The sequence below is a fragment of the Brachycentrus maculatus genome, unplaced genomic scaffold (genome assembly GCF_059751285.1).
Source record: "Brachycentrus maculatus isolate JH-2025_06_01 unplaced genomic scaffold, ASM5975128v1 h1tg000486l, whole genome shotgun sequence".
Lineage (NCBI taxonomy): Eukaryota > Metazoa > Arthropoda > Insecta > Trichoptera > Brachycentridae > Brachycentrus > Brachycentrus maculatus.
In genome coordinates this window covers 498315-520710 of record NW_028281233.1, presented here as the reverse complement: position 1 = coordinate 520710, position 22396 = coordinate 498315, and positions in this window count along the sequence as shown.

Below are 22396 nucleotides of genomic sequence, written 5' to 3'. Positions count from 1 at the left end.
AGTGAACTCACATGTACAGTGACATGAGATTAATATTATATATGTAGGAGTTTCAAAAAATTGAGTAGTCAATCATGGTTAGAATGGCGAATGTTACACGTGTGTATCGTGATCGTTTAAACCAGCTTTTGACGGTCGTAAGCCCTGTTAATGCCCAGACTTCCATATTCTTCTTCTAACGTTACTCTGAAGCGGTAGTTTTTTTTATAAATTGGATATCACGCGCCTCAAACAAATATCACGAAGTTTCTAGGAAATAGAATACATTTCCAAGGATTTTCTATTTATGTAATATACGTACTAATGTATTATGTCATGTGTAATTCACTGGGTAATTGTACGTTTATTGTATTTATCATGACTATTGAAGTAGTAGGTACAATAACAACCTTAGTCTAATTAAAATACTGCCCGCGTGTATAATAAAGCCATGACGGTTCATTGTTCAGAAAGGTTTTACGGAGAGACGGAACAATACGCGGTTTGCAATAGTTTTAACAACTCCATAGCACTGCCAACGGACTAAAGTTGTATTTTGAGCTCAGTTCTGAAAGCTTTGTAACTAAGGTTCTAGGAATGAACGAGCTCGTATAGTTATGTCGTTACCATTACAACCTCTAAAGTCGATAACCTAAATGGTTGTGTAATATCTTTCATAATAATTGTAAGCTCTTCGGCTTTTAAAGGCTCTTAACGTCAGCCATCTTGTTAGCTCAGGACGCTTCTGTGACACTTGTAACTCTGGATGACTAATCGTTAAATTTACTGGATATTATTTTTTGACATCTCAACATAGATGAAGAAGAAAATGAATGTCTGGGTTACACATTATACTTTTTACATTATTTTATCACCTGTTTATGTAGTAGTAATTTTAAATTCGTAATTTTCAATTATTGCCCTCAACTGAGGGAGGTAGATTGTTTTTTTGTTTGTTTTTGTTTTACCATTTCATTCCTGTATTAATATTTTTAACGACGCGATTGTCTTCGGATATTGAAGAAATGCTATATTAATAAATAAGAAATCCTTAAAAAGTCCTAGATTTTTACTCTGAGAATCCTGAAATTACCATTGTCAATAAAATTGTAATATTGAGAGATTTTTTTATGAAAGTAACGATCAAGATGATATTGCGTTAATACAATGCAGTGCCCTATGCACCATAGGTTGTGGATAAGGGTTAGAAGGAAGTAGTCATATAGAAGAATAAATAACCTGTATTTAAATAACACAATAGTCCTGATAGAGAAAAAAATATTAATTTCAAAACCGTAAAACGGGGTGGTTCTGCAGTCTCGGGTGTGCAAATTTAAATTAAAATTTTCAGTGGCGTAAGGCGAGGTTTGGCCGCAGTAATCAGTATGCAATTTGTGAAGTCTTTCGCGCGAACCGAACGTTGCTTGGAATTTTTAATTCCCGACCTACATGCGCACGTCCAGAGAGGAGAGTGCGGATCCCGAACGGTGGGCGGTGGTGTCTGTAATTTTGTATTGAAATGCAATGGCAATTGAGAACACTCTTCGGTATTCGTAAGCCGAACGAATGTTTAAAGAATCGCAAGCAGTTTGAAATATCACTGTAATATTTTTAATTGCGTAACGAGACGTTCAAACACATTACGTTGTTTTCCATATAATTGTATATGTTGTATTTACCTTAAATAAAATATAAGGAAATTATCTCATATAAGCCATACTTTAAATGTATAAATCCATCTCCCGTGAATTTAGAATGGCCCCAAATATTAGCCCATCAACGGCTCACCTATGGGCAACGCTTCGTAGGCGTTTGCAATTAATGACTTTGGAGCTCTGTCATTTTTAATGATTTTTTTAATGATTGAACATTCATAATATCATTAACTTCACATAGATTTCATCTGATGACGCTTCAATTTTTTTATTTTGAATTATTTTCATCTTATGGAATATTGAAAAATGAATGTGCTATGGATATTAAATTATGGGTTGAACGGTGAATAGTGATAACTTTAATCAGCCGATTGCAGGTCGTAGGCCCCAAGAGTTTCCCTAAACAAACGTATTCCTCTTTATTAGATATAAATAAAAATCTTGAGGTTTGATCCAGTATGTGTGTAAAAATATTTGGAGATATTTTCGAAATATTGTTAAAATTAAAATTCGTAAACTAATAACTATTTTTCTTTTGTTTCAGGTGAGTTAAGTCTTCGGTCGCTGTACTGCATAAGGTGAACGAAATGTTTGTACTTAAAGATATTTAGATAACAAAATGACAAATAAGGTTTTTTCCACGTATTTATTTGACCAGTGATCGGGTTACCTCGTTAGGCTCACCAGTCTGATGATGTCGGTAACGAAGAAACCCGGTCACTAGTCACATAAAATAGATGTTTAAAAAAAATATATAGTTGTTATTTTATTAAATAAAATGCAGTTCCACCTAGAAATATTAGTACAAAACTTAAAACTAATGACAATATTTATATTATTGATTGATTTGGCATTAACTTTGTGGAATGAAGTGTTTATTATTTTAAAAATTAAACACTTGTATAATATCACTTATTCAGTTTTATTTCATTTCACACGACTAGTTTCGAAAACTACAGATGTTTTCATCTACGGGTAAAAAGTTAAACTGATGGATTATTATGGAGTTGTCTTAGTTTTAAATTGAATTATTTATACTTAGAACCATAATCAAACTAACTTACTATCACGCCGCTTCCTCGAGAGAATACAAAGCTATGCCACTATGACTTTGGAAACAATCTTCGCCTCTTTCACATTCTGCATTTCCTCATACATACCCGGCTATTATTCCGACTGCTGACCTGACCTGTTTAAAGTATTGTCGTGTGTAATGAAATAAAACTCAATAATTGGTATTATACAAGTGTTTAATTTTTAAAGCAATAAAGATACACGTATTGGCTTCAAAATATTCCATTTTTATTTAATTTTGCTCGCTGAATAAAGCTATCGCCGAGCTATTCTGAATTCCGTTTATATCAATTATCAGAGTTCAGACAGATGCATAATAAAGGATAGAGAATAATCGTTGTGCTGTGTGGGTATCGAGCGATCTCCCGTTATAATTTTCAATCTAGTTTGTCCCATTCATTTAATTTAAACTGACAGACAAATTTTGATTCTCGTGGGTCGAACGTGGTGTGGACGACTTTATAAATTTATGTTTTATATGAAACTATTTTCCACAGTTCAAACGTGATATTGTGCGTATAATGGCAATTAAAAGCAGTCTATTTATTATAAATGTACTTAAGAATAATGTTATTCAATTATTGCACTTTTTTTACACACAAGTTTTTAATTTACTGGATTTTAGACGGGTAAATGGATTTCCCCATAAAATAAAATGGTTTTTTAATGCTACGTCGAAACGTGCTTTGCAATAAGGATTTATTTATAATATTTAAAGCTATGTGCAACTGAGAGAGATTGGTCTTCGTAGTGTTTGATTTTTAAGTTAATGACTTTTTTTAAAGCATGAAATTACGATGTGTTTTTGTTTTTTCAATTCACTTCAAGATCTGAAAATCCTGGCAGTATATTTAATAACGGAATGGAGAATGTTACAAAAGTATATAAAATTTTCACTGCCAACCAATGACAGGTCGTAAGCTCTGTACATTTCCAGCCTTCTTAATCAACTTCTATAATATATCTTGATATATGGTCCTGGCGATTTAAGTCCAGTATTGTTGTGAAATCGAATTCAAGAAATAATTTTCAATCATTAAAAAATCATATTTTTTTATAAGAGTCTCATTAATACATATATATATTTTAAATACTGTATGTACACATCGAATTTAAATTTGTCAAGCATGTATTTAAAAATAAAAGTACGTTTTCATCAAAAAGCAGAAAATGGGTATAATTCAATATGCCAGCCAACGCAACGGTGCTGGAGTCCCATAAATATTGATTTATACTGCTTATGCTTCCCCTCAACGATCACAAACGAAAGACTGCTTTTGAATGTTTTTCTTATTTGTTTCTTTAAAAAAAATGCTTCTTTCCTTATGTTTTTTCTCATTTGTTTCTTTTAAATATGCTTCTTGCCTTATGTTTTTTATATTTTCTCATTTGTTTCTTTTCAACATGCTTCTTGCCTTATGTTTTTAATATTTTCTCATTTGTTTCTTTTAAGCATGCTTCTTACCTTGTGTTTTTATGCCTATTTATTAAACCTGTTTATTGTTTTATATTTTGCCATGTATTAGTTTTGTTTATTTTTCAAATATTTTTTGTAACTTCCTGTTTGTGTTTTAGTCTTGGTAACCTTAATCCCGTGTCCCAAAATGAAAAATAGAAATTACTCATCGGGAATATTGTATATGGCTTATGTATGTAATATGTTTTGAAATAAATAATTAATTAATGCAATTTCGAATGACATAGCGACTAGCCTATTCGGGATTTTTGGATAAGTATTGATTTCTCCGTGTGTATTTAAAATAATGTATAATGGCTTTCGGCTGCTGCGATCTTTATTAGCGAGGGTCCCCATTATCTGATACGTGCTTCCATCCATTCTTTTCGGATGAGAAACATCTACCAACAACTGCTCTTTTTGTTTGCGATGAAATGGCTTTATTCTAAAACCGGTAATGAATGACGAGCGGCGCTAATTAATTTTCTTTGCGATTCAGCTGCTCTGTTTTTAATCCATGAATTGAATTTCATGCTGTGGATTGATAATGAATTGAATATTTTATTTTCGGTGTGGGTGTTTGTCCTTGACGATTTATCTTCATCGCCGTTACTCACCCGACGCATTAATTTTCGCGAAAAACAGGTATTTTTATCTTAACTCGTCCAAAAATGACCCGACACCTCATTGTACCAGTAGATATTAAATAAAAGGTATCAACTGACTCATATAATCTTATAACCATTATGATCTTTTACCAAAAAAACATCGGTTGGTTGCAAGATATTGCTTTTTAGCAATAAGCCCGCTAATGTACTTATTTATTTTCTGAACATGAAGTTTAAATAAAATAAAATAAATGTTACATAATTTACGTTTAAAAAAAAAACTGCTATTACATTGTATTTTAAGTATGTTTAAATCTTCGTTTACAAATATATACTGGATTTGATCCTATAAAGAGGTTATCAAGATTTTTTTATTGATATCACTGAAAACCATCTAATGACAGGTAGCAGACCCTATAAATACCCAAAATTCCACTATACCATCTCCATATTTTTTATATATGTATTTTTTTTTATCGATATCACTTAAAAACCAGTCAATGACAGACTCTAAACCTTGTAAATACCCAAACTTCTTCTGATCCTCACAATAACTTCATCTTTATTTTTATTGATATCGCTTTAAACCAGTCAATCAAATGCCCCAAACCTTGTAAATATCCAAACTTTCATCTAGCATCACAATGACTTCTTCCTTTTTATTGATATCACTTAAAACCAGCCAATGACAGGCTGTAAACCCGGTAAACACCCAAATTTCTATTTCACCATCACAATACCTTCTTCGACTGTGTCATATCTGTAATATTTTGCGAGAAATAAAAAATACATTAAATGTAATGAGAGTTTAATTTTAATTTGTTTTGTAGCTAGCAAGTGGCGGGGACATTTTTCGTCTTCCCCTCGAATACCAATTTATTTTCTCTAATACTTTGTTAAATACTCATTGGCACGTCACGCCAAAATCGAAATTGATATCTTATTAACTTTCCATTACTTTCTTCTCTGTCCTTTGTCTACATTTAATGCATAGGACATTGTATCGAGTCGACGCTTTTTATTTCCAGTTGCTATGTTTCCAATCGTAAGTAAACGAACTTAGGGTGAAGGACATTACTGTCACGGGAAAGAAAATAGAGGAGCAGTAGCAGGTATTGTTAATTTTATTTCATTAATTGAGTCGGCAGTCACTTTGTGGCAATATTTATCTATTATTAATTTAACTTTTACCAGGTAAACACCACCGTTTAAAAATATATATAAATCTATTGTAACATGAGTTTCGATGCATTTAGCATCATTATCAAACAACGTAGTGAAGCTCAGTCTAAATATTCGTGAAGAGGGTCTTAGTCTAAATTTGAAGTTGGATCGAGAGGGAGTAGAAGTGGTTTCATATTTTTACCATTGTGAATGTCCATGCTTATAAAAATAAAAAGAGAAACAATTTGTACTCCCCTATTCTTCCTTTAACATTTTAAGGGTTTGAAATTTCATCTCTAAAATTTAAACTCAGCTTCACATACGGTTTAAGACTATAATGATTAATGCATCGAAACGAGTATGACTATAAGTTTAAAAAAAAATGGTCTTTACGAAGTAAAGTTTAAATTAAAAAAAACTATTCATTTAGTAGAAAAATGAGAGAATGATAGTTAAACACTTGTGTAATATTACTCAATGAGTTTGACTTGATTACACGCGACTAGTTTCGATAACTACAGATGTTTCTATCAACACGTGGATAGTAAAACTGTGTAGATGAAAACATTTGTAGTTTTCGAAACTAGTCGTGTGTAATGAAATAAAAATCATTTAGTGGTATTATACAAGTGTTTGCTTTTTATAAAATCATTCCACAAAGTTTATACCGAATCACTGCAATAACAGCACTGACTAGGGCACTGAGATCGTGTACCTACCTCCCATCATCAGATTTCCTTCAATCGTCCATATATTACATTCTCTCGTAGGATAGTCGTTGATGAGCATCCGTTATCCGGAGCAACGGATGGGATTATTAATGGAATTACACCTGACGATGCAAGATGCTGTAGTACGAGTAAATGGGTCAAAACCCCCTCATTCGGTCCATAGCAGCGAGTAACAACTTCATTTAATTTACCCGTAGCATCCCGGGATATTGAAGGAATCCTTCGGCATTAATATGCTTTTTATGCTCGCCCACGTTTTATTTATTAGGTACGTTCTCCGTATATTTTTTCCTCCGTACGAATTTTATTCGACGATGAAAAGCCAGACGCGACGGTATGAGAATAAAACTAATATTATGTGTTGACAATAATAAATTGTCTGGCTCGCACATTTCATTTCCATATCTACAGTTACCCATCAATACTTACCTATCAATAATAAATAACGGCCCGATGGACAGGTTAACGATCAAATTTTTAATAATAATGGTCCCATTGTCACTTTTCGCGAAACATGTCTATGAATCACAATTGGTCAGTGGCCCGAATAGTCGTTCCACTCTCCACTCTCCACTCTCCACTCTCCACGGTGCGATGTTCGTGTTTCATAACGTAATAAAGTAATATACATATAATGTGTGCCCATATCTATCACGTACAGGAAATGGGCCGTACTGCATATCGGATTTTCATTTGTTCGGCTATCGAATGTTTTCGTTTTAACGTTTTTTTAATGTGCTTCGAAATTCTCTAAATGTCGCGAAACCGGATGAACTTCCTTTCTATCGATTGCCAACCGCTCCACGCTGCTTTGATTTTTTTAAATCCTTGATGTCATTATCCTGTTGTTTTAATTTACATTTTTTTCTTTCTTATTATAGCACCTCTCATTTAAAGTAGATGTTATCACTTATTTTTTTAACCAACGAGTTATTTTTGCCCTTTTATCCGAACTCAAGTGGTACATAGAGCACCGGATTGAAATAATGCGGTGTTAACTTGATCGTTGATTATACGCAGGCACAATTATTCCCCACAGTTAATGATCTAGGAATGAGTTATATATGTGAAAGTCCTCACCGAAACCTAACATTTCTATAATAAATGATTTTAAATAATCAGGAATTCTAGCTTATAAAATTGTTATGTTTTGGTGCGATTTAATGATTTCATAGTGGTTCAACACATGATTTGGTTGGTCATGTTTTGTCGCAACTCCGATTAAGATTTCGATAGATTATAGTAAACAGAATAGATTTGAATGTGAAGGATTTTTTGTGCAATATTGGAAATGTAAATTATTAGTGAGGACCTCCACATTTGTTATGTAATACGGATGACATAAGTGATGAACACGATTGAAGTACATTTTATTTAATTATGTCCTAATTACTTTGATTTTTTTGGTCGAACACCGAATATCGCTTGAACTTTTCTCTGAAGTTTTGCCGACGTTAGACTAACGACTGAATATAGTGTTTATACTGAGCTCTCTGCTGATCAGAGGGTTCGCCTGTCGCCCACACTGTGTCGGTTCCCGTATGTTCAACACTGTTCCGCTTCCGTTTATAATGCTACGGTGCTAATAACCATATATAAACACTAGATTTAGTTTGTAAACATATTAATCAGTTAACAACTGGTTCCAACTCTAATGTATAGAAGTGAAACATGGAGTTGGCAAAAGAAGGATGAAAGTAGACTGAATGCAGTCGAAATGCGATCTCTCAGAAGAATGTGCGACAAAACGATGTATGATAGATGTGCGAATAGTGAAATAAGGAAGGAATGCAAAGCTGAGATAAGCATTATCGATACAATTAAGAAAGGTGTGTTGAGATGGTTTTGGACATGTAGAACGAATAAGTGAGGAAAGAACGGTAAAACAAATTTATGAGGCGAATGTAAGTAAAAAAAAGAGCAGAGGAAGACCGAGAAAAACATGGCACGATCAGGTATGCCAAACACTTGAAAGTGGTCAGGTTAGGAGTCGTAACAATCGGCGGGTATGTATGAGGAGATGCATAAACGTGGAAGAGGCGAAGAATGTTTTCAAAGACAGATCGGTGTGGCGTTCTATTCTCTCTGCCTACCCCTGCGGGGAAGCGGCGTGATGGTTAGTTAGTTAGTTAGTTAGTTAGTTAGTTAGTTAACAACGAAGAAAATCACAGATCGTTTCAATTTATGCATATCTTATTTCAAAAGCTACCTGAAAATTGTGAATGCCTACATTCTAAAAATCTACAAGGAATATGTCCGTAATATATTGCGCGTTGATATCACGTAAGCTTTTATCATTAACAAGAATTCCCCGTCTATACGGTATTATGTTCCACGCGATACCGTGTAAAAAGAGTATACTTAAATAATTGAAATATATGGCTAGATTTTTAAATATTGCCTTGATAGAATAATTACAATGATTTTCCACACATTCGTCTGAGGGAGCGCATTTCAACAGCGTTCACTCTGCTTTCATCCTTCCTTCGCCAGTTCCATGTTTCGCTTCCATACATTAGTGTCGGTACCAGCACGAATGTGTGGAAAATCATTGTATGACAGAATTAAAAACGAATATATAAGAAAGGAATGTAAGGCTGAACGAGGAATAATTGAAAAGATTATGAAGAGTTCTTTGCGGTGGTATGGACATGTGGAGCGAATGGATAACGAGAGAATGACTAAGAAAATATATGTGGCGAATGTGAGAGGGAAAAGAGAACGAGGACGACCGAAAAAGACTTGGCACGATCAGATCAATCAGAACCTAAAATCTGGCGGTGTCAAAAGTCTGCGTAATTGGAGGGCACGTATGACTAGTATATGGATGTGAGGGAGGCGAGGAGTGTGTGTCAGGACAGAAGAGTGTGGCGTTCCATCCTGTGCCTACCCCTGCGGGGAAACGGCGTGATAGTAGTAGTAGTAGTAGTAGAATAGTTATAGTTTTCCTTGTATAGAAATTAATTCAGGACATAAAAAAATATGAATTACATCAGAGATTAAAATATCTTTATTTTTTTAAAATACTTTGATAAAAAAATCAAAGGTAACAACAAAAACTACTATAAGACTACAGGAGAACCCGTTTACGCACATTAAGTGTATGATATCGCTTTCATCACTAGAGCCTATGTAATATTTTTTCCCATTTTTTTGAGATTACTAGATTTCAATGAAAATTCTTTATCGATCGCTGGACTGTAACAAGTTATGTAAGTGTTCAAATCACGTTAAAATTAAAGAGCTCGTTCTACGTTTATTTTTATTAAAATTATATCCTAATTTCTCGGTAATTCGCAGACCTGAAGGTAATTACAATTTATTGTTTCGCTTTGTTAAATGAATTTTCGATTTTTTTCTCTATTTTTTGCACCTTGCTATTTTCAAATCGTGTAAAAAAGGAGTTGCTCAAGTTAACACCGCATCGATCCGATACGTTGCCCTGTGCACACGGATTCCGCATCCGAGAGGCCGGAAGTCTTGAACAACAAAATAATGGCCTCTGTATCTTTATTTTTTAAAATAAAAGTGTGTTAAATTCAACATAGACGGGGAAATAAATGTGTTCTGTCGAAAGAGCGATAATCTTTTATGTTACTAGTCCCAGGTCATACGCGTGTGTCGTGTCACGTGTCACGTGTCACGCACTCTACCCGCGAAATGTCTTGCTCTACGTACAGTTCACAACGTTGAAATAAAAGTCACGCAATTCGATAAATAATGTACATACTTTATAAAATGAAACAGCTTTGTTTTTAACCACTTTTTTATTGGTACACCTCTTCTCCAACCGGTTTCGACAAGAATCTGGTCATCATCAGGGTTTATGTACTAATTCTAAAACATTGAAATACTCATAGTTAGGTGAGTACATACTTACTATATCGTAGTCGTACAGGAGAAAGTGACCAACTAACAAAACGTAAAATGTTCAAGAGGGCCATTCAAGTCACTTTTGCTTGGCAAGAAAATAAACATCAATGCAGTTAGTCATTTCTAACAAATAAATATATTATACTTCCAAGTTTAAAATCCTTTGGGATTTTTTCAGGGCAATTTTAAGCTAGTAAGATATCAAATAGTCAATGATTGTTTTGTAAAAAATGCACTTGGTCACTTTCTCCTGTATGACTACGATATATTTATTTTCCGGTTTAGATGTAGGTTTTTCTGAGGTTTGGTTTTTTAACTGGAAACATTGTTTTTACAGACTGTCAATTTGACAGTTGACAGTCGATTCGTAGTCAGTACGTTTTACCATTTCATCATGAATAGATTGAACGACCATTTTGCGCGTCGTAGGTTCGGTGAATGGGGCGAATGAAAGCAATATTCAGCTCGACCCCAATAATTATTACTTTTTTGTAAGAACCTATTTTGATTACAATTTTTCGTTTAAAAACTGTATGCAAATATTAAGTATGCAAGTACATATATATGTATGTATGCAAAAGTATGATAGGTATCTACTTTGGTTGAAGCAGGTGAAAGAAGCGAAATGCTTTCCAAATGGAAGGAAACTTGCATTTTCCAACCTAAAGTGCTTTCTGAATGCGCTCTGCCGATCTTCATATCCCTTTTACCATATATTCATCCAAAGCATTTCTCTACATATCGGCAATTTTACTAAAGCTGGTATACTAAGTATGTGATAAATAAGTACCTTTATTTTTTTTATCATGGATTTAAGAACTAATCGTGTGTAAAAATATTTTTATTTTATTTATTTGTTTATTATTTACCTACTCATTTAGATGTTTCGATCGCCATTACACGAGGCCTAAAGATAACTTCGTGCGAAATATTATAATTTAGTAGTTTCTTATTTTTAAAATATTTATTTTTATTTGTTCAATATAGTTTCAACAAAAATCATAATTAAATCAATATCTTATACTTTAATTACGCTGTGCCTCCCAAAAAAACCAAGCTCTTGTGCTTGGAGAGGGTGTTATGTTCAATATTTATTTATTGTACTTAATTAAGGATTTAATTGTCTTATTTTTTATTTGTATGAATTTTTTTTCTTACATACTTAATAGGCATTTGATTTTTTGTAAGTATTTCAATATTTTCTTTATTTATATCCATAGAGAGGTTATTGAAATATTTGATTCTCAAATATTTGAATTTGTTTTGAAGATTTCTCTTTAATAATTTCAATTTTTGATATTCGTAGGAAAGTCATTAAAATATTTGTTTCCCAAACTTATAATTTTATTTTATTTAATGTTTTACTTAGTTAATACCACTATTTCTTAAAATCTACTGTGACACGTGTTTCGATGCATTCCGCATCATTTTCAAATCGAAACACGTGTCACAGTAGATTTTAAGAAAAAGTGGTATTTACTAAGTAAAACATTAATTAAATATGGATAGATTTTACCACAAAGTGACTGCCGAATCAATTAATGAAACTTTTAATTTGTTTTAAAGATTCCTTTTTGAATGCAATGCTTTGAAAGCACTATGGACCTTATTCGCGGTAGTAAAACGCGCTACTCTACTCTTGGAGGGTGGAACGTACATTTTATTGGGGGTTAAAACGTAAGAACCCCGAGGAAAGTGGAAACCTAGATTTGGTTCTCAAGTATCCCAGTTCATTGTCCATAATAATTTCCCGGATTCCCTTTCATTCGGGTCAAGTTTTATTATCGGTCCGTTCGTGAAGAGCTTTACGACGACAACGCGACGGTAAAGTCTCGTTTTACAAGATGAGAATTGATGGCATCTCTCTGCGCGGTCGCCCTGGGAAAATCTCCGTCCCGGTGCGATTGGATGGCTTGTCCGCGGGGGTGATCACAGCCCTAGCTCCTGCTAACAATACTGGATATACCGTACATTCCACCAGATCGACCGCGACGCGTCGATTCAATAATTGAAATAAAAATGATCATTTTACAGAGATATCGTTTAGATCCTTTTTTTATTTATTTTTATTTAAACCCTTATCCGCACCCGATGGTGCATAGGGCATTGCATCATGTAAACGCAGTGTTATCTTGATCGCTAACACATGAAAGAGAGGTGATCAGCCCTCCGCTTCAGGAACCAGTCCAGGGTAATATTGAATAAATATTTGAGTGAAAAAATCACTTTAGTTTATTTGACCCCCCCTGGGAATCGAACCCAGGACCTCCAGTACGGCAGCCCAGCGTGCTGACCATTACACTACGGAGGCGGACAATTTTTTTATCATCCTTTGTAATATTTTTTTCTTTATGTGTACATCCATCACACGAAAATAAGTTTTAAGATATTTCACACATCGAATTTTACACAAAATCGGTTCCTAAATCGTTTTTAAAATATCAGAAAAGTTTCTAAGAATACAAGAGTAACAGGATTAGGAGAAATCTCTAGTATAAAAATGATGTTAAATGTATCATTCATTATATAAAGGTAACGTGATCCTGTACTCCAGATTTTTGGATGTAGGAGCGGAAAACATTTGATGGGATAACATGACGTAAAGTAATTGACACAGGATGAAAATTTTTACATATTATATTTTGATATTTCAACAAAGATGAAGAAGAAGAATATGGATGTCCGGGCATTTACGGGGATTACGACTGTCATAGGCTGATTTAAGTAATCACTTTACACGCGTATAACATGTAAATGTATATGTTACATATGTCACTCACTCCTTATAAATCAAAAAACTTGATTTTTCAGGAGATCGTTTTTAAAGTTTAAAAATATAATACAATGTTTTAAAAATAAATATCAAGCCACTTATTGAACTTTTTACTGTGCAACAGATCTCTTAATGTAAAACCTAAAGGTTTTTTCTCCATTCGAAAAATATTTAGTATATTTAAAAAAAAAATTATACGATACCTTTTCTTCAAAATGCAAAAACAACACTTTTTGCCCTGTAGCGGGTAAATATTAAGTCAAAAATATGCTGCTTTTGCTGGGATATAGTACATTTTGGGCATTCCGAAAACATGCACAACTGAAAATTGATGATTTTTTACTTATGACGTTCTTGAAAGGAGTGAGCGATGTGTGTGAAGTATCACTCAAACCAGCCCATGACGGTCGTAAGCCCCGTAAATGACCAGACTTTCATATTATTTTTCATCTTTGTTAAGCTGTCAAAAAATAATATGTTTTTGTTCATAGAGATAATGGAAGGCTTTCTGCTGACGCGCCGTGACAATACGGCTGTCCAAACTCAAAACACAGTAAGGGACATTTTTTAGCACGTTTTTTTGCATTTTTGGACTGAGTAGATTCTACTTAGTCCAAAAATGCAAAAAAAAACGTCGTTCAAAAAAATGTCCTTTACTGTATTTTGAGTTTGGACAGCTGAGTACTCGCTAGTAGTGAGCTTCTTACCAATCTCAGAGGTTCGGTTTTCACTCAGTAGATCTCCTATCTCCCCCATCTGTGCCACCCGCTCCTCCATACTCGGTATTTTTAGTGCCGTTTCCTCTAAACTCGATTAGATGCACGCAACGTGGATTTAATGCGCTGGCCTGGAAAATGGAAGCAAATCATATTATCCCCCGATAAGCACAAATACCCAGCAAGTGGTGATAAAGAACGGCGTAAGGAAAAGCGATATTATACTCGTATATTATGATCGCATTTTTTTTTCATTTTGTAGGCATTGTTATTCATTTCTTTGATAGTAACTCTCGCAGTAGAATTTACTACCTAGTTAAAAGTGTTTTAGTATCTATCTTTAACCACTTACAATATTACATAAAGAAAATTTTATGTTCTAGTCGAAAAATAGGGTGGAATCACATTTCGAACGAAATTTAGTTGTAAGTATCTAATGTTTTAAGGCTGATATCTCAAACATACAAATTCAGAACGCGGCCGGCCGCGCTAATGGCCATACGTGTCTCCGCGCAATTTTATTTAGTACATTTACAACTTATATACAATTAGATTTTTTAGAATATACAAATATTGAAAATATATTTTAAATTTTTTGTTTTTCTCCTTATTTTTCCTTTCAAAACCATATATTTATTTCGAAGAAAAAAATATTGTGTTAATACATCAACGGTGTTTTAAGCAAAAAAATCAATTGCGCCGAATGTTACCTGGGTTTAAAGAAAATTATGTTGCAATTTATTGTATATTGGGCTATAATTTTATTTTGTGTTATTTAATATTAAACGCTGAACTGACCAAATTAAAGTTAAACCTTGTGCATCATTCTACGTGTTTAAGGATATAATTAAAAGAGATTTAAGTATTTATTTGTTTAGTTGACCTTGTTTAACGCTTGAACTTATTACAATTTATACCGCGCGCTAAGCGGGGTTTTACTATACGTACATATGTTTTAAAATCACGTTAGATTGTGATTGATCATCAACGCAATTATATTCGTAAACTTAAATTTTGGGAACAATACATGGAAATAATTACGTTTTATTCTTTCCCAAAAAAAACAGTTCAAAGAAAATGTTCAAGAATCAAGACGTTTAAGGAATTCAAGCACACTTTCTCAAATGGATCAAAGCGTTTCTATCTGACCGAACACTCTGAGCTGTTTGAGTGGCTCTTTGAATGTCCAAGTGTTATTAGGGCCTCGTATCTAGGCTGATATCACTCATTCTGTTCAATCTTGGCCTTCAGATTTAGTTTCTTTAGTGGACGATGCTAGTTTTCGTTTCAAACTACTTCCCATTTAACCGTGCATTATTTCTATTTATTATTAATAAATTTCTATTGTAGACCAAAAAGTTTTCCCCGGATATTGATGTAAAATAACCACCCAATACTTTATCATAACTAATTTTAATTCATATTGTTTTTTGAAATCTCAACGTAGATAAAGAAGAATACGGAAGTCTGGGCATTTACGGGGCTTGCGACCGTCATAGGCTGTTTTAAATGATAACTTTACACACGTGTAACATTCACCGATTCCACCCATGATTGACAACCACATTACTCAAATTCTTGGAACTTCTATATATATATATATTGTTCAAATTCGAAACATAGTGCTTGAATCACTATAATTTCACTAGAGACATCTATGGTGAGAAAACGAAGGTTTTTATTCAGCAGAAACTTTTTCATTTGTATGTGAGGTCCGATTCCTGGATTATAATCACATACATGAGAAACGCTAGATAGATCTGGATTATCTCCAATTATATAAAAAAATAACTCCTAAAATAAGAGATAATCAAGATTCGTGAACAAGTACATATTTGGACTCACTCAAAATGTTGTAAATTTATTTACTACGAGAATTTAAATTCTACAATCATGTCGACCACGTTCATTCCTTTTGTTAGGAAGTGCTCTGCCAACGCAAGGATCCAGAACCCCTTCGCCATTAATGTAACGTACCCTTTTTACTCCTAATAACGACCTCTTTTACCCGGTTTGAACTGAGAATACACGGCTTATTTAATTGGTTACTTAAAACCTCCCTGGCAGCTACTATACTATTTTTATTGTGTTTTAATTGCCTATGATCTTTAAACGTTTCCGGTGATTCTGCTTAATTGTAGCTGTAATGTACTTTAACCTTCATTTAACTAATTCTCTATTTATCTGAAAAACAATTCCTAATTCCTCGTTTACTGACTTACACAACTCGTGGCTTGAATTTCAATTCATCGTGAAAATGACATTGCAAAATAGATAGGTAAGTTCATATTTTAAAGGTGTCTCAACTTCATATGAAACATGTACCATTTTCCCCTTTTTTATGAAAGAAGATGGAAGTGTGAGCATCCATGGGCTTACTACCTGGCATTTGGTGTATAAAGCAATTGCTAAAGCAATTACTTTATACACTTGTGTAACGTTCACCATTCTGCTAGACTTCCATCTTCTTTTATAAAAAAAGGAAGAATGACACATGTTTTATATCAAGTTGAAACAATTTTGAAATTGACATCTAGGTAGGGTGAATAATCCAGTATCCGATATAATAATAATATTAATACTCGTATTGTCATGTTGACCACTGCTGACAAATCGTCGGCAATTCTCGTCAGAACTTCGGGACGCGGATCTGACTTGGGAGGATGCAAGGGAGCTGGCAGCCGACAGAAAAGCCTGGAGGCAGTTTGTGGACTCCATATGCTCCACCTAGGGGGCGGATATGGTTTAATTAATTGTCATGTTTATTTTTGAAATACGTATAAAATATATTAGTTTTAGATATTAATTAGAAGCATTATTTATCAACTTACCCAAACAGTTTAGTGAGAATAATTTTGTGGTTGCATTTTATTGAAAAAGTGCTAATGAATAAAATAAACTACTACTACTACTACTACTACCATCACGCCGTTTCCCCGCAGGGGTAGGCAGAGAGGATGGAACGCCACACTCTTCTGTCCTGACATACACTCCTCGCCTCCTTCACATCCATACATCTAGACATACATGCCCTCCGATTACGCAGACTTTTGACACCGCCAGATTTTAGGTTCTGATTGATCTGATCGTGCCAAGTCTTTTTCGGTCGTCCACGTTCTGTTTTCCCTCTCACATTCGCCACATATATTTTCTTAGTCATTCTCTCGCTATCCATTCGCTCCACATGTCCATACCACCGCAAAGAACTCTTCCTAATCTTTTCAATTATTCCTCGTTCAGCCTTACATTCCTTTCTTATATCGTCGTTTTTAATTCTGTCATACAATGATTTTCCACACATTCGTCTGAGGAAGCGCATTTCAACAGCGTTCACTCTGCTTTCATCCTTCCTTTGCCAGTTCCATGTAATAAAATAAAAATATTGCTAAATTGGCGTTTTCTAATTTTCTGAGGAACTTAAGAGAGTTACTTGCAATCCAAGCTATTGATATGTTTGTTATTATTTGTGTCAACATGGTAACGATTTTGATGGTCGATCGAGAAAAGATCGATCAGGAATAAATGTTTCGAACGTTTTTTGTAAATATATGTAACATTACTATTTATCATTAGAATCCTAACTGCCCATCAAACCTCCTCCCTTAGTTTTTCCCTCTACCTCCTTCCCTTATGTCCCTTTTCTCTTGCTCTCCTTATTATCATCTTAAGTAATTTATGTTTTTTTTAATGTCAAATTGTAATTTATGTTATTTTAAATGTTCAAGTACTATGTACCCTCTGATTGCAAACAGCCATATATGGTATCAAACGTTTTGATCAATATCACTAGTCTTTTTTTAGTTGTGTGGAAGATATTGCTTTTTAGCAATAAGCCCGCCAATGTACTTATTTCTTTTCTGTACATAAAGTATAAATAAAGTTTAAAATATGTATATTGTTGTATGTATGTGCTTAGTGCAAAACTGCTAATTTTTAGGTGAAGGAAATCGTGATTAAGTTTCTATTGAAGTTTAATTCAGATTTATTAATACGTAAACATTTCATAAATTTTACTGACATGCATAGTGTTCGTATTAGATTTCGAAACCATTTTTCATTATTCAATTATAATTGCAACGTGAAATCTCGTATAACCTCCGCCATTCTTCTTTAGAATTTCAGTGCTCCATAAATCTGACTTCGAGTAGATAGATATCCGCTCGGCTGAGAGATAACTCTTGTAATATCCAGGGCCGTATTAAGATGTGGGATGAAAAAAACCCACCATGAAATATTGGTAAAATAATATGAATAGGTTTCGTTTTTACGGTCGTATAGAATGTTAAATATTGATCCCAGAGATAGTAGGAGTATAAAAATCGCTATCGCTTATCAGCGCATGAGGGTTCTTTGGTGTTGATTTACAACATCAAAATATTACTTTTTTTATTTCTCACATATTTTTTTATACAATTTTTTTGTTGACGTCTTACATATAATTTTACTTTGTTAACAATGATCTATGTCGGAAAATATACGTTCAATGTGTTATACATAACGGCTGTCCAATCTTAAAACACAGTAAGGAACATTTTTTGTAGTACGTTTTATTTTGCATTTTTAGACTAAGTAGATTCTACTTAGTCCAAAAATGCAAAAAAAACGTACTACAAAAAAATGTCCCTTACTGTGTTTTGAGTTTGGACAGCCGATAATTATCGATGGGAATAATCAAATTGTGTTTTACTAAGTTATTTTCTTAAACCATTCATTCTTTTATCGTTGAAATTATTCCTTCGATTCAGAAAAGACTTCAAATTAAATGTAAAATTAAATTGCTGAAAAAACCCTGAAAATTGAAAAATTATTTTATCAAATATATCTCGATTTTTATTATTAAAAAAAACTTGAAAGCTTTTTCGTTGACGTAATTTCAGAGAATTTAAACATTTTTCAAATTAATTTATTCGGTTTTTAAGATAATGTTTACTAATCCGTCGATTATTTAAATCACTTGATTAATTCTTTCATCGATTAAATTTTGCTAACCTTCATTTAAGCGTGTAGTTATTTATGCGGTTGGATGCTGCTCTAAATCATAAATAACATGTTCATAGTTCCTTCTCTGATAGAAAATATGAATTTGTTTCATTCTGATCATTTGACAATAACATTGACGCAATTTTTACGTTGTATTCTAAATTCTTAAAATGTTGTCATTAGCTCAAGGGTGTAAGTATTTGTGTCACTCAATTTTCTAGTCAACCAACACACTTCAAATTTCTGAGTATATAGTATACGAGTACGTAGGTACCTACTCGAAATGTAATGTTGACCAAATTAAACGTCGAAACGTCAAGAAATCGATACGAACTATCGAACCACCTGCAGATATTTGCGATGAATAAAACCCGGCACAGTATTTCAATATCGTACGTCTAATTAAGGTCTGTAACTTGAATCTATTAATTTATTATGGTTTGTCATTAAGAGCGCTCGATCTTTAAAATTTAGTATCACAATTTGTGTTAGAGATTTCGATGCCTGTAACTTTACTTTCAAGCAGGTTGAATACTATCATTAAAATAAATCAATGATTAAAGAAACACTTGTTTTTATACCCCTTAAGTTTAATAATGACTACTAGTTTCGGAAGCTAAACTTCCATCGTCAGGTCTGAATAATAACTAAAATATAAAATAAAAAACTGTCCTATAAATAAGGAGAAGTAAGGTAAGTTAGGGGGAGGGGGTTAAAAACAAGTGTTTCCTTAATCATTGTAACATGTCTTACCACAAAGTAAATGCCGAAACAATAAATTAAATAAATAAATTTTTGCCTTTTGTCACTTAATCGAAAGTTAAATCATTTTATGTTTTTATTTTGTAGGAAAAATACCTAATGGTGTGTGTATTCAGAATAAGTAATTATAAGAATATAATATCTTTATAAAATTAATTATTAATTAAAAATGAAAAATTAATTAACTTTGTTTTCACCACTTTTTTGTTAATACAATTTAACCTACCGGTTTCGACAATACCTTATCATGATCAGGGTTTATTTTAAATCAAAAACATTAAAATACTCTCACCAAAAACTTCCACACACTCCATAAAAATCCTAAGTTTTATTTTAAAATAACATTTAGGATTTTTACGGAGTGTGTGGAAGTTTTTGGTGAAAGTATTTTCATGTTTTTACTATTTTTTATTTAAAATAAACCCTAATCATGACAAGGTATTGTCGAAACCGGTAGGTTAAATTGTTTTAATAAAAAAGCGGTCGAAACAAAGTTAATTAATTTTATAAATATATTATAAAATGTGCCACAAAGTATCTGTGGAAAACATTCAAGAAAATCTAAGAATATAACTTTTGGTATATTATTTACCTCTTGAACATGAATCATTGTTAAAACAATAAATAAAAACACGCATATTCTACATTTTTGACTGCGGTTTAACTTTTTTCTTCGGAGATACGGAGTCACGGTGATTCATGGTTTCGCATATAAACGCTAAAGCTGAACTTAATGTATGGAAATAGCGTAATATATCAGGAGATTAGAACGTTGAGATGAATGGTGGTAACTCTGTTGCTGACTAACATATCCGAAATATCAATTCTCTCGTGCGTACGCCCTTTGTTTTCTTTCGATTCCCCGCTTAAACATTGCAGAAAGTATAGTTCGACTCTTGTATAGTGTTCATTATGCAAAGCGAACTCCCGGGCGAGTGAAACAAAAGCCCGTTCGTCTTGGAAACTTCTTATGTATTTTGTATGTATGAAGTATTTCATATTCTGACATTCGAGTATTTTTTGTCGTTGTTGTTGATGATAATGTGTACGAAAAAATTTCTTTTACATCTAGTATCTTTTCCAAACGGTTGCTGGAATGATTATAACGTGGACACGTATAAATATGTGATCTTCAATCAATTGCATTATTTTTTAGACTTCACTTTTTTGAAAACAAAAACTCGTTTTCATTTACACAATTCAATTTTGATTGCTAAAACGATTTTTCTTTACAGCTATAAGTCAGCCAATGCACTAAATCATTGTACTAAAAAGTAGAAAAAATGAATATTATAGTAGAAAAAATAAAAACACAAGTCGTCATGCCTTGGGTTTCTTGGAGGTAAGATACGTACAAAATAAAAACTTGCAATAGCTCATGTCGAAGGACAGTCCTCTAAATTTTTTTACACATGTTTTGTTGATCTGAACTACTCATTTAACACCTAGATTATGGCATTATTATCTTGAGGGACGCATGCACATACGTTAATTATAACAGCTAACCGATTTATTTTTTCTTCAATAAACTACAATTTTTATAATATCTTATTAACTTCTTCGCATTAACTTCAACTCCCATATTGTTTTATTTTTACCCAAAGGTTAATAGCATGGTGATTCTAAAAAATGCGCAATCTCGCTTGTCGACTAAAATAACTGAAGTCCATAATTTTCGTACAAGAATGTGAGCGTACTGAGAATAACCCAATATCATCAAGAAAGGGATACGTGAACAGACGAATTCATTACTTATTCGGCTCGGGACTTTGTCAGTGTGTCCAATATCACGTGGGTACTTTTATCATCTACAATCTACATATACGTGGCGTTGAAACAACTGAAAGCGCTAATTGTGAGGGTCGTTTATGATATCAGCATTATCAGAACATAATAATCGGTCCTAATGGTGGTCCCACCAATACGATCTGAAATGTCGATAAGGAGAAGACTCTAAGCACTGCGTAATTGATTCATCTACATGTTTTTTGTTTGTTTTCACTACTACCATCACGCAGTTTCCCCGCAGGGGTAGGCAGAGAGGATGGAACGCCACACTCTTCTGTCGTGACATACCTCCTACACATCCATACATTCTCTCCGATTACGCAGACTTTTGACACCAACAGATTTTAGGTTCTGATTGATCTGATCATGCCAAGTATTTTAATACCATCCTCGTTCTGTTCTCTCGCTCACATTCGTTACATATATTTTCTGAATTATTTTCTCGTTATCCATTCGGTTCACATGTCCATACCACCTTAAAGAACTCTTCTCAATTATACCTTGTTCAGCCTTACATTCATTTCTTATATCTTTGTTTTTCTTTTCCTTTTTATTTGTTAACTCGTATATTTCGATACCATTTAAAGTTACATGATTATACATCGTGAAACTGTTTAAAATACGATTACCTCGCTCTGTGTTTTTCGATTTATCAACCTGAATAATCTCATCACGAAGGTGTTAAATCAATCATTCAGGTAGCGTGGAACTTACTTTTCAAGCCGATTTCATTTGGATAACAATGTGTGAACGTGTTGTATATTGATATGTTTGAAAAAGTACACAGCGGAGTACTTTCTTACTTATTTAAAAGTTCTAGCTTGTGAATTATTAGAC